The sequence below is a fragment of the Anolis carolinensis genome, chromosome 3 (assembly GCF_035594765.1).
Source record: "Anolis carolinensis isolate JA03-04 chromosome 3, rAnoCar3.1.pri, whole genome shotgun sequence".
Classification (NCBI taxonomy): Eukaryota; Metazoa; Chordata; class Lepidosauria; order Squamata; family Dactyloidae; genus Anolis; species Anolis carolinensis.
The window spans coordinates 159,497,169-159,503,168 of NC_085843.1; positions in this window are offsets into that span (position 1 = coordinate 159,497,169).

Below are 6,000 nucleotides of genomic sequence, written 5' to 3' on the forward strand. Positions count from 1 at the left end.
CAGTGCTCCATGTAGTCATGCCGGCCACATGACCTTGGAGGTGTCTACGGACAATGCCGGCTCTTCGACTTAGAAATGGAGATGAGCACCAACCCCCAGAGTCGGACACGATTGGACTTAACATCAGGAAAAACCTTTACCTTTACCTACTACTACTTTTTCCACTACCTTCCACAACAACACTTCTGTTGTGGAACCAGTCTGCTTTCCACCACATGGCTACTGTGTAAAAATGCCAGTCACATTAGCTGCTTGTATGTCATATTTCTAACATCATCGTCAAGGGTTCTGTAAGTTTGGGTTAACTATCTCACCTCAGTGATACTTATGATTGGTACTTCATTCATGCAATCTGGGAATTCAGCCATGGCCAATCTTTTTCCATTAAGCAAATGTCATCCTTATTCAGATGTGATGTGTGAGCTAAGACTGTAATGTGTGGAAAGATTGGAAAAAGATTGGCTGAAATACTCAATTAAACCAGAATATGACTTTCTATGCCTTCCTCCGCAAAGCCAAACCCTAAAGTTCAGAAGTACTTTACCCAGTATTTTACTGTGTGAAGATGACATCCATGTACAAAATGTCATGTTTATTATAATGTGTGGCCTACTTGTTGTATTCCATGAGTAGGTAGATATTTGAGAGCTGTGACATGATTTTTGTTCCTGTGTGTGTGTGTGTGTGTGTGTGTGTGTGTGTATGTATGTGTGTATATATATATATATATATATATATATATATATATATATATATATATGATTTCCTAATTGGTTCTACTATAAAAAATGGAAAAGGTTTATTAACATCCTGCAGCACATTTTGCTACAGTTTTTCAATGAATATCTCATTGAGTCTCAACCAATTCAACATAGTTTGTGGCAGCCACAAAAATGAAATTTCTGAAGTATAACAACTACTTTCAAAGTAAGTACTACACAATTCTGCCAACCTAGCAGCTTAAAAACATGCAAATGTGAGTAGATCAATAGGTACCGCTCTGGTGGGAAGGTAACGGTGCTCCATGCAGTCATGCTGGCCACATGACCTTGGAGGTGTCTATGGACAATGCCAGCTCTTTGGTTTAGAAATGGAGATGAGCACCAACCCCCAGAGTCAGACATGACTGGACTTAATGTCAAGGGAAACCTTTACCTTTACTACTACATAATTAAACAAGAAATTACATTCAAACCAGGAACAGATTTTTTTTTCAAATTTTGTTACATAGTATTATATATATTAAGCAAAATCTACTAAAAATAACGAACATGTGCAGTAAATATAGTAGGCTGCCCTCAAAGGAGTATTAATTGTATGGTGTGGTATGCCTTAGCTTGGCCTTCCTTGAAGGCAACCTTGGGTGACTTTTTTTAGGTTAACAATTTGTAGGAAGCAGGCAGAGAAGCATAATGTCAGTTACAAGAAGCAAGATGATGGCATTTTCCAAAACCTGACTGGATTCACGTATTTTTTCTTGCACTTCTGATCTTAGCAGAAGAGTAGGAGAACTGCCTGCAGGGCCAAAAGAGACCTGGGGTGAATCTTCACTATAGAATTAATACAGCTTGACAGCATTTTAACTGCCATATTTTAGTGCTATGGAATCCTGGAATTTGTAGTCTGACAAGATCTTTAGACTTTTCTGCCCAAAAGAGCTGGTGCTTCACCAAACCCAGGATTTTCTAATATTGACCCACAGCAATCAAAGTGGCACGAAACTACATTAATTCTAAAGTGCAGATGCATCCATCCCTAATTGACAGTTGGGGAATCAATCTGTCCTTGGAGAAAAGCAGATGAGGTTCTTTCCAATGGCTGTGAAATGAAGACGGAAAGCCTCTTTCACACTAAAGATAAAACCGAATTTCAGTGATATTTCCCCATTGAAAGAAGTATATTCCAGCGGTAGGTATAAGGCCAAAAACAAAATATTCAGACCACAAATACCAGCATATTTTGTCATACAATTATTACTGCACATAACCAATCTGTATGAAAGGAATTTCACTTTTTAAAGGGTAGTGTGAAGAGAGAAAGGAAGTGTTACCATCTGGAGAATCCCAGAGTGCTACCTTAATCCCCAGGGTCTGAGATTCCCACCCCTGGTCAAAGACTAAGCATGAATGACCAAGCATTATTGGACGGTCAGAATGCAGGGTTAGCACTGAAGTTTCAAATATGGGTATTATTGTTTGCTTAAATATTAAATAGACTGAACTAATGCACTGCACATAGGCTAAGCTAGGACTGTTTGTATCACAATCCCGCCTGTAGTCAATATAACAAATCTGGAATAAGCAGAATTTATTTATTTAAAAGATTTAGATGATTAATTTGAAGTTTTCAATATGCTTCACAGTGTTATATGAAAAGGACAATAATAAATAAGGGCAGTAAACAATGAAACCTTATTTATTATCAGCTTTACCAAATATTAAAACCAGCCAGAAACATAAAAAACAATCATTTCAAAAGGATTATGCACCTAAAAGATAGGTGTCAAACAAACATTCCTGGGAAGACAATTTTGGGAATCAGGTGCTGTCACAAAAAAAGTCATCTTCACAATGATGATAGGTAGATCTCTGTCTGATTTTAATGTCTGGGTTTTATTGATCTGAGAGAAGATAGTACTCAACACATGGGCTCTATATGTCTTTAAAAGGAAGCACAATGTTTGGAAATGGGATGGAACTCAGTGAACTCCTTTGGTAAGATATGTTCACACTAACAGGCGATGTGTCAACACTGCAAAATTACAGCAGCATGATAACACTTTAACTGTCATGGCTTCATCCTATGAAGTCTTGGGATTTTAATTTTTGTGCAATACAGAAGCACAATACTAATGTAGTGGTTGGGAGGGAGAATGACATAGACACTCATTGAGGGTTGGGATATCTTTGTCATCATCCAACATCTGCAACAGCTTCCAATATAACTGTGTGGAGAGCACAAATCCACACGTGGTAATGACGTTAACAGAGTGATAATATCATCCAACTCATTCCACCCTTAAACACATAGAGACTCAAAGGTTCAGGAATACCTCTCCAAAATGATCTCACTTCAGGGAGAAACCTTGGTACTACTTTGCATATCTTTCAAATCTGAGGACAAAGACTGCCACTCAACCAGTGGGAGGATGACTCTCTCGCCCCCACAAATTCATAGTAGATACTTTCAGGGCTAGAGCTAGCATACAGCAGGGGTGGAGTTTCTAAAACTTCTACATCTGCCTGACTTCTTTGAGAGTAAAATTGCCCACCATCCATTACTGGGCCAATGCCCTCTTTAAGAGGGAGGCATTGTAATGTGCTGTCCAGGGTCCTGACATTTCCTTGTCTTACTATGGCCTTGCCTCCTTCTTTCAACTCACATGTAAACTTTTGGCAACCACATGAATTTCGCAGGTTTTTCTTAGATAAGAAATATATGGTGATGGTTTTCCACTTCCTTCCTCCAAAATATAGCCTACAGTACCTGGTATTTAGGAGCCCTTGGTGGTGCAGCAGATTAAACCGCTGAGCTGCTGAGCTTGCTGACTGAAAGGTTGGTGGTTCAAATCCCAGGAGCGGGGTGAGCTCCCCTGGTTAGCACCAACTTCTGCCAACCTAGCTGTAGTGATACCTATTTATCTACTCACATTTGCATGTTTTCAAACAGTTTGGTTGGCAGAAGTTGGGACTAACAGCAGGAGCTCACCCCGCTCCCCAGATTCAAAACACCAACCTTTTGGTCAGCAAATTCAGTAGCTCAGCAGTTTAAATCATAAATACATGGAAGATCTAGATTTACCTGTCACCTCATTGACAATTCCTGGAAAGAAAAGCCTGTAAGCAAGGTGTATGTAAGGCAACATTTATAGACCAGAGCCTTTATTTAGAGCAATATATAATTGTAATAGCGAAGTGAACTATTTGTCTAATGCAACCCCCAAAGGCATGACCCTCCTGATAGAATTGCATGTGCCTGGTAGACAAGAGACATTGCTGATGGCAACAGAACTGCTGTCCCATGACAAATAATTTTCTGCTGAAGAGGTAGACTGAATGTGCCAAATAGCTACTGGGTGGCAGCAATAGTGATATGAGTGTGACACTGTCAAGGGATTTCTCAGAGGTAATAGCAGTTGCACCATACCTAACACTTGGTAGTTTGGCAGAGAAGGAAGTATGGTAAACCCCTTGGAATGTCTTTTACTACAAAATCCCTATGACCAGAAAATCCTAAATTAAAAAGAGATAGTATCAGAACATGACAGTTCCTTGGAAAGCACTCAACAAGTTACAGGCATTATAGCAGATGAACAACTTCAAGTCACACTGTGGCTAATCATACAAATGTACTCAAGCCAAAAGGACTTGCTCAGAAGTGAAAGAAAAGTCCAGAGGTGTGCAACAAATGTTATTTATTTAAAATATTTCTGTATTCCCTCCTCATTTACAAGGGCTCCCAAGGTGATTAATGAATAAAAACCAATCAATATAATACAAAGTTTAAAATATATTTAAAACATATTAAAATATTCTTTAAATTCCCCTTTTCATCATGTCAGAAGCGACTTGAGAACATACTGCAAGTCGCTTCTCGTGTGAGAGAATTGGCCATCTACAGAGACGTTGTCCAGGGGATGCCTGGATGTATTACCATCCTGCTGGGAGGCTTCTCTCATGTCCCCGCAAGTTAGAGCTGACAGATGGGAGCTCACCCCACCTTGCAGATTCAAATCATCAACCTTCGGGTCAGCAGTTCAGCTGGCACAAAGGTTTAACCCATTACTCCACCGCGGCTCCTAAAAGCAATCTAAAAATAATCCTGGAAGCCAATTAAAACCCTAGAACAATTAAAACAGAAATTCAGACACTGAATTTCATGTGGAACAGCACTGTGTTGGCTGCCTGCCGGATGCTTCAAAGAGAAGGGACCAAACTACTTTCTTTGGGTAATGTTTGTGGTGGAAACATTACTGGCTTCAAAAAATTCAACCAGTCACTCTCTTTTTTCATTTCTTTTTCTGCAGTCTTTGATTATGTTGCATTTACTACCTTTGCATTACAGTTGCCTGTGATTAACAAGAAGTCATGATTTGGTGTGTAGTAAATGTCCTCTTGGGATCCCACACAGAGTATTTCACTTTCTTCTTCTCCTTTTGCCCAAGTAGTAGTAGCATAAATGTGGATGATGATTATAGTGATAGACTTTCCGTGAAGCATTCTTCAACATTGGCTATATTGACAATGGCTAGTGTGGGGTGTAGTTCAACATCTGGAGGGCAACTTAATACCAAGACCTCTTTTAGGGCAGCATCTTAAACCATATTCCCTCTGGAAAGCAGAGAACTGGATTCAAAATCACTTTGTTTACAAGAGTAAACTCCTTAACCATCTCTTTCCCTTCTAGTTTTCCTCTCTTCCTGAAAAATGTTAGAGAACCTGAATTTTTGCGGTAGATGTGATAGAAAGGAAAACTATTTTATCTCTAAACCTTCACTGCTCCACCTACAAAAATCTTCTGTGAGGATAGCTCCACTTCCAGAGGGAACTTCTATCTGATACTGAGACATGAACCTTTCCCACCATATCAGAGCTGCTCCATTCAACACAGTTCCTTGACTTTCCATGTAGCATGGTAAGAAGAATTGCAGGGATTGACATGGAGAAGATAGGATCAGGTAAATCTCCTTCCACCTTCCCAGTTTTATGTACCTTCTATCTATAATCTTTAAATCCTTCCTTTACATCCTCACGAAGTTGAGAGCTTCCTTTATATAAGAATGAATGAGGGGATTATACTTTGTTTTTCAACCCTCAAACATAATTTACTTACACAGATCCAAAAGATAAACTCAACGAAACTAAAGGCAAGATGAAAATGCATTTGTAGAAGCCTCTCTGCATGTAACCAGTATGCACCATTCTTCAGCATTAATACTATTTGTAATAGTTTTATGTGAATGGCATGGTGGGGGTGGGGGGGGGGAGAGAAACACTTCAA